The 8,375-nt window shown below is 51.1% G+C and overlaps 1 long non-coding RNA gene across 1 annotated transcript; it reads right to left on the reverse strand.

The window, feature by feature from the left end:
• Positions 1-5,270: 5,270 nt before the first annotated feature.
• Positions 5,271-7,783, reverse strand: LOC122443102. Its single transcript, XR_006269918.1, has 3 exons — positions 7,585-7,783; positions 7,197-7,270; positions 5,271-6,456 (listed from the first exon to the last, which is right to left on the reverse strand). It is a non-coding gene; the product is annotated as an uncharacterized LOC122443102 (long non-coding RNA).
• Positions 7,784-8,375: the final 592 nt, after the last annotated feature.

Consider the following 8,375-nt stretch of genomic DNA (forward strand, 5'->3'; position numbering starts at 1 on the left):
TCCTGCAGCTGCTCCAGAGGAGCTGGAGACATGGAAGACACTGTCTGCTGATCAGCAACTTGGGCAAAACTTAATTGCTTCCCCAAACCTGAAACATATCAAACTGCATAAATAAATGTGCTTTAAATTATTAATAAAGGCATTTACATCTGAAGCCTGAAAATTAATTTAATTTCTTATGCTAAACTGGCTGGCGTGGCATGTGATTTGAAGATTCAAAGACACAAAGAGCAGGGAAGAAAAAAATGGGAGCGGTTATCTTGGGCATTTTGCATTTATGATCCTGGGGGATAAATAAAAAAGAAGGAAGGAGTAGAAAGAAAAGGTGGGAGGAAATTCTCCTGCAGACCCAGATGAAAACCACTTCATCACAAGAAGGAAAACAGACAGGCTACCTTTCTTCAGGGCTCTTGCATATTGAAATGCACTGGAAAACTCAGGGAGTCTGAGTTTCCAGGGAGGCTGAATTGCTTGGCTTTCTCAAGGGCAGACATAATTAGAGCCAAGGTTGGGAAGGATGTATTAGATGAGCTTGGAAAGTAGGCTAGGAAGCATCAGCTAATGCCTGTGTGACTGGGGAGAAAGAAGCCAGAAACCCCTGCCACCCAACCACAGCCCAACCTAACACTGTCAGAGGGTCATCCCTTCAGCTTCCAGAAGCAAGGTGGTACCAAACATTTCTGGATCAGAACCCCAGCTCAGCCAATTACTAGTTGAACATCCTTACCCAACCTCTTTCCTCTGAGCTTCAGCATCTTCATCTGCAAAGTGGGTTAATAGTATCTATCTCACAGCGTTTTGGTAAAGATGCTGCATGGCATTGGGAAATGCTTGAATCCAGACACTATTTGGACAAGCGATAGTGCTACTGTGCTCTCTACTATTTTTGATATCCACTGATAATGCCCAGATACTTTTATTTTTTAGGAGAGAGAGTAAAGGAGATGTTGGATTGGGTACTTGGTCTAGGGAGACAGCAGAAAAAGCGAGGTGATATGGGACCTCTTCTCATCCAGCCACTGGGACAGGGTTGAGCTCTAAGATCTAGACGATGGAGAGTCAGAAGTCAAAATGGGACTTCCCTGGTGGTCCAGTGGTTAAGAATCCGCCTTGCAATATAAGGGACACTGGCTCGATCCCTGGTCCAGGAAGATCACATCTACTGTGGGGCAACTAAACCCATGTGCCACAACTACTGAGCCCAAGCTCAAGAGCCCACAAGCCTCAACTGCCGAAGCCCGCAAACTCTAGAGCCGGTGCTCTGCAGCAAGAAAGGCCACAGCCATGAGAAGCTTGTGCACCACAGCTAGATGGCTACGCGACTAGGGAAAGCCTGCCTGCAGCAACAAAGACCTAGCACAACCCCCCCAAGAGTTTTTTAATAAAATAAAATTACTTCTTAAAAAGTCAAAAGGTTTTGTAAGGTTACTGGAAGCAGAGCTGCCCTGCAGCCCATGGAGGTGGAGATTGGCACCATCCTCTGTCTGCCTGGAAGGGTCTGTGTGCCAGTGTTCCATGCCCTGGTGGAAGAGGGTGGGTGGCCCCCTCACAGAGCAAGGGTCATGTTTGGATGGGGGAGTGGGCACAGACATGGGGATTCAAGCAGGAGAGGAAGGGTGTGGTGGATTTCATGAGTAACGAGGCCCTGAAATATCCAGAGAACACTCAGATCTGGCACTAGGGGACAGTGAAAGCAAATGAGCCAAGATTTTCTAGTTACAGGCTTGGGGGCTGGAACACCTGGAGTACATCTCTGAAATGCCCATCATTAGGCAGGCATACAGTAGGCATCAATACAAAGTCAGCTCCCTTCCCACTCCCCTCCGTTCCTATCTTGTGCATTTATTAGGTATTGATCTTTTCCCTTATCTGGTCTCCAGGAGAGTCACGGGTTAGGATTCTATACTTTAAATCCCAAGACTCTGATGCTGGGAAAGATTGAAGGCAAAAGGAGAAGGGAGCAGTAGAAGATGAGATGGTCAGATAGAATCACTGATTCAATGGACATGAATTCGAGCAAACTCCAAGAATTAGTGAAGGGTGGAGGAGCCTGGCGTGCTACACTCCATGAGGTTGCTAAGAGTCAGGCATGACTTAGCAACTGAACACCAACTTGAAACCCCAAAGAGAACCAGAACAAATCCAACACACTGACCAACACTTGATAAAACATCAGCTAAACTCATTTTACTTTTAGCAGTTGAGTCAATGTTTTTATTTCAAATTCCCTTGAGCTACAACCACCACCTTATAAAATAGTATCCCCACTCTACAGTAAAAGCAACTGAGTCCTCAGGAAAGTGACCTGTCTAAGGTCATGCAACTAGTAAACAAACCACAGAGCAGGGATTTAGCACGTGGTGCCCGGGCAGTATGGAGAGAGGCTGAGCTGGGACTAAAGCCGGCCCTTCCTCCTCACAGCGACTCTCGCTGGCATAGCATCAGCCCTTCCTGGGCGCTGTGCACTGCGCCAAGAGCTTTGCAAGCATCACCCGTACATCTTCACCAAGGCCCAATCACTGAGACACTCCTATTATCCACTCCTGTTATCCCCGCGTGTAGAGAGTACACTGCTCTTTCGAGAAGCTAAGTTTCATTTGCTCTAGTCTAGTGAGTAGAAAGTCAGGATTCCAGCAGCTCAGGCCAGAGGCCGTGCCTCTAACTATGAGCCCTACTGCCTCTCACCTAACAAATTCCGCTTCCTACCCATCCAACAGACCTGATGACTCGGAACGGGCAGAGCTACTATGCAGATGGAAGCGGGCCACGGCATGCCCCAGCACAGAGTGAGCTCTCAAAGGACACGTGTTCCCTTCCCCAGGCCACACGGCTCCCCAGACCCAAGCTGGGCCCAGAGGGCAGGAGTGAAAAGACAGACCTGAAACGGGTGACTGGGCAAGGAAGCCTCTCTCTGGCTGCCTGGTGAGACAGGTGCTGGCCTCACAGTCTGACACCCACCAGGGACCTGGGCATCTGCCTCAGCCCTGCCCTGGATCTCTCAGCCTAGCAGGGGGGAAGAAAGCACAGCTGGTCCTCTGTTCAACAATTCCCACTTTTGTTGCAATTAATTAATGCCCGAGCAGCCCTATGCTGTTCACTTCACTATTTCTACCAGTAAAGGACACAGCTTAGTTGAAAGAATGGTGGCTCTAGCGTGACCTGGGCTTGCATTTGAATCCTGGGGGGACCTTGAGCAGGTCACCGTGCTTCTGGGCATGTCAGGTTCCCAGCTTACAATGAAGGGGTCCCTACCCAAGGTCACGGCCAGGTGCAGGTCAGGGCTGTGCTGTCCCTAAGAGGGCATCACTACTTCTCCAGTGACCACACTGGATGCAGCCTCAAAGGCAGCACCATGCAACAGAAAGGTCCTGTTGCCATGAGAATTTGTCTTTAAAAAAGGGGGATACCTGCTCCAGCTTCTTTTAGTCATTTTTGTTTCTCAGGTATTAACCTTCCTAATTTGCCTTTGAAAATAGTTCCGAATTGCAACACAATAAAAAAATGTTTCTTCAGTAATGCTTATGAAAGAGAGTATATTAGTTTTAGGTTGAATTTACAACACAGGTGGACATTATTGTATCTTTAGATTTTAGAGCAAATGAGGGCTCTTCTTGCAATCACAGTATGAAGTCAACAAGTATGTGCATTGTACAGGACCTGGACAGTAGCTTTCTATGTTACGTCACAATAGAAGTTTACAGGTGTTACCTCTTTTTCCCATGCTGTTGGTCACGGCTTTAGTTGATTTAGTTTGATTTAGTTGTCACTGGGACATTTGCTGGGGATATCATTGTCAATGACTACATGCCACAGCACAGCTGCTACGAACAAGAGCAGGGTACTCCTGAATCCCACGTGTTTTGTGTTGGGCTTGAGAGGAAAATTCCCATTTATTCAGAATTGTTTTGCCCTACTTTCTTTTTTTAAAAATTTTTATTGGAGCATAATTGCTTTACAATATTGTGTTCGTTTTTGCTGTACAGTAAAGTGAATCAGCTATGTAAATACACATATTCTCTCCTTTTTGGATTTCCTTCCCATTTAGGTCACCACAAAGCATTGAGTAGAATTCCCTACACCGTAGATTCTCATTAGTTATCTATTTTATATTCAGAAATTGCTTTCACCCTGAGTGAAGAATTACACTTGGAGGACAAGAATAGCTGAGCTACCCACTGGCTTCAATACCATCCTTTCTTCCTTTCTGGCTCCCATCTCTGTCCCATGCGAGCACCTCTGAGATTCCTGAAATTGTATATTAACCTACATGTGCCATTTTCTGGGAACATATAAATAGCAAGAACCAGATCCCTGCTCCTGCTGGCTGTGGCTGTCCTCAACCCCAAATTCCTATGTCATGATCCCACCCTCAACCTCCTCGCCCCCTTCCTCCTCTTCCTCTGCCCAAGAGCTCAGAGAGTGGTCAGGTTGGGAATCTGGCCAGACCTGATCCTCATACCATGTGGCCCTAAGCAAGTCTCCTTTTTTCCTAATCTGTAAGACAGGAATGAAATAGTTATCTGCTCCACGGGTTTGATGGGACACCCATATATGATCTTGGAGATGACAATATTCATCAACTGTAAAGAGCCATTGGTCATTATCATTACTCTGTCTCGGCTAGGCGATCAGCAGACACTCATTGAATTGGATTCATTTCTCCTAAAATAGCAGTGGTCCAAATGGAAGGAGGAGCCCTTGGGTTTCAACAGATGAAATTGTAGGAGAAGGAACTTCTCCCCTCCTCCCCAGCCCCACCCGCTCACAGAAAATGGGATGCTGCTCCTCCCCCACTTAGAAGTGAGCTGGGGAGGGGACTTCCCAAGGAGCTGCTGCTCTGAGTGGTGAGCCCACCCATCCTGGGCTGGATCTCAGCTGGGCAGGGGCAGAGCAGCCATGAGCCATCCCCTGCCTTTTGCTTCCTGCGTTCAGGCGTGGGGGACACCACACTCCCTTCCCCAAGGATGCTGGGTGCTCAGCTGGCCTGCGATGTACTGAGACTGGGCCTTCTTGGAACTGTGGCTCAGGTAGGTAAGCCTCACAGGTTGGACCTAGAGGGAAGAAGGGGTAAAGGGTTCCTGAATCCCTAACATGCTTCTTGCTGGGCCTACTATAGCTTCAAGTAGTAAAATGTCAGACCCTGATTGATTTCTTTGTTCAATGCATGCATGCATGCTCAGTCCCTTTAGTCATGTCTGACTCTTTGCAACCCCGTGAACTGCAGCCCACCAGTCTCCTCTGTCCATGGGATTCTCCAGGCAAGAATACTGGAGTGATCGCTGTGGCTTCCTCGAGGAGATCTTCCCCACACAGGGATCAAACTCGCATCTCTTATGTCTCCAGCACTGGCAGACATGTTCTTTACCACTAGCATCACCTGAGAAGCCCTATTTGCTCAATTAACTTGTCCTAAGCAGTTACTGGGCTTCCCAGGTGGTGCTAGTGGTAAAGAACCCGCCTGCCAAGGCAGGAGACATGAGACGCAGGTTCAATCCCTGTGTCAGAAAAATCCCGCAGAGGAGGACACGACAACCCATTCCAATATTCTTGCCTGGAGAATCCCATGGACAGAGGAGCCTGGTGGGCTATGGCCCATAGGGTCACAAAGAATCAGACACAACTGAAGCAACTGAGCGCACACGCAAGCAGTTACTATCAAGCAGTTTCTATGACAGTCACTGGGAAGAAGATCAGAGGAGGAGGAGAAAAACCTAGGCTAATGGTCACATCTTCTCTCTCATATAAATTCTTCTGTGTCATACGGGCTTTCTCTCCTCAGCACACATATACTTTCTCTCTCTACACACAAGCACGCACACACACCTCAGCCTCTGCCCTCCTGAGAGGCCCCTTGGTTAAAGCTTTTTCTGGAAGCCAGAGGGGGAGCTCCGTGGGAAGAACAGGTTGATTCAGTGGGCAGCCGGTCCTGTCCCCTCCCCCACCCGGGGGCCTGCTCAGCGCTCCTCCCCACGTCGGATCAGCCGCAGTGGCTCACCAGGACTTGTCTGGCTTCACTTCAGTTTCTTAGATTCAGAAGACATGACAGAAAGGGAAGCGTGGGGAGAGCCCAGCTGGAGGCCGAGGGGGAGCAGAGGGGAAGGGCCATGCCGCACCCCGCCACCACCCGCCCCCCTCGCCCGCCCAGGCTGGGCCCAGAGCAGAAGTCACTGATGCACTGCGGTCGCCTTGCGGTTCAGGCCCCGGGGCTCAGGCAGTCGGTTGTGGGAAGCGTGATAACCGGCGAGCCGATTCGCAGAACTTCCAAGGTTTTGTAACAAAAGGTGACAGAACAAAGCCGGAGATAACAGGGCGCCATGGCCCTGGGCCAGAAGCTGGGCAGTGGGAGGGCCGGCACGAAAGCCGCTCTTCTCTGGCCAGGGCGGGCGAGCGGGCCACTTCCAAGCTGAGACCATGGAGCTCCTTGGAAGAACTCACTTGTTCGTGGCTGGGGCGGGGCTGTGACAAGAAGAACGATGAGCTCAGGCCATCCCTTCCGGCTGAGCCGGGAGCCCACGCGTGTCTCAGACCACAGGCCTCCTGCCATGGGGGTCTCCTCAAGAGCTTGCCGTCTCAGTGTAGATGTGACCCTGGCCTGAGCGGCAGCCAGACTGATAAACTCACAGGGAAATGACGCCTGGGAGGGAGAGCCGGAGAGAAAGCAGGGGCCGCTGCCTCAGACACTCTGAGTGCAGACGGAGCCACTGTAGAAGGGACCCGCTGACGCCCTGTGGTCACAGGACCATGTCCTCCCTCCTCACGGTGGCATTCAAGGCGGCCTCACTCTGGGCCAGCCTACTTTTCCAGCACCACCTCCTACTCCTTGCCCCACTGATGGAGTCATCTCCCCAGACCATTTGCCAGGCACATCAGACACTCAGCTCTCTGAGGCCTGAGTGCCTGTGCCCCTGCCAGCTCCTTTGCCTTTAATGCTTTCCCCTCTCCTTTCTCCCTGGATGAAACTGCTCAAATATTTTCTCTCCTGGGAAGACCTCCTTTGCCCCTCAGGGGAGAATTCAACCCTGATAGACCCAGCCCCTCCACCAGGCTTGCCTACATGGCCATCTGCTTTTTACACCCCTCGACCTAGACCATTTGTTTTCCCGTTGGTCTCTCTTCCAGACTGGGAGGAGAGGGACCGTGTCTTAATTTACTTTCACTCCCAAACTCTAGGTCAGAGTCTGGCATTTAGCACTCACCTGATGCTGATAGGTGGAGGGTCAGAGGGTTAAATGCATGGGAAGGAGGAGGGAAGCATCCAGGCAGGCACACCCTGGTGGGGCAAATACTTCAGAACCCACCACCTCAGCTGAGGGCTATCCTAGAACCTGTACTTCCTCCCAGGCTAGAGGCCTGGGGTCCTCTTCCTACCTGAAAGCCCCCGCTTCTTCAGCCCTCACACTCTCATACCTTGGATCCCAAGTAAGTGCTTGAGCCCTGCAAAGTGGTTTGAACCCCAAAGCCTTAGAGGGGGTCATGGGAAGCAAGTTTTCCCCTTAGGAATTCCCCAGGGCAAGTCCTAGCCTGCTCTGTGCAGAGAAGGAGGGCAGGAGGGTTGATCAGCCGTAGGTCAGTGCCATTACTCACCCCTCACTCAGGCCTGGCTACACACTGCTGGGTTCTTGCTCCCACACCCCATGGTGTCCTCTGGGCCAGGACTGGAATCCCCAGCGCCCCTCCCATGCCTTGGGGTGACTTCAGTGCCCAGCCCCAGGAGGAGGCTTCACCCCCAGAGGCATAGACATGAGCCTCTCAGAACAGACACCAGCCTTGCCTGGGGGCCAGGAGGTGGGCAAAGGCTGACTGAAACTGGTGTAAACCAGACTTAGCCGGTTTTGCTCTGAGCGGTAGAGGAAGTGAGTGGTTCACACCTAGTGAGATGGAGCAGCCAGGGCTATCTGGAAGCATTTTCTACAGCCAGATCCCGTGCAGAACACACAAGAGACACAGCCCCAGCCTGCGACTCCTCACGGGACAGGGCCCAACACCAGCCCACAAGGGACAGTGCAAAACAAGGCTATGACCCTGTCTCCTCAGCCCAGACCTGGCCCAACCCTGTTTGGTGGAGACCCTTCAGAGAAGGGTGTGCATGTGTGCTAAGTCGCTTTAGCTGTGTCTGATTCTTTGCGACCCCATGGACTGTAGCCCACCAGGCTCCTCTGTCCATGGGATTCTCCAGGCAAGAATACTGGAGTGGGTTGCCATGGCCTCCTCCAGGGGGTCTTCCCCACCCAGGGATCCAATCCGCGTTTCTTACGTCTCCTTCACTGGCAGGCAGATTCTTTTCCATTAGTGCCACCTGGGAAGCCCTTCACAGAAGTAGGGGGAGTTCTATTAACTCTCCTGCCCTGAACTCACAAGGGTTTCCAGAGAACTCT

The sequence above is a fragment of the Cervus canadensis genome, chromosome 6, assembly GCF_019320065.1.
Source record: "Cervus canadensis isolate Bull #8, Minnesota chromosome 6, ASM1932006v1, whole genome shotgun sequence".
In the NCBI taxonomy this organism is placed as follows: domain Eukaryota; kingdom Metazoa; phylum Chordata; class Mammalia; order Artiodactyla; family Cervidae; genus Cervus; species Cervus canadensis.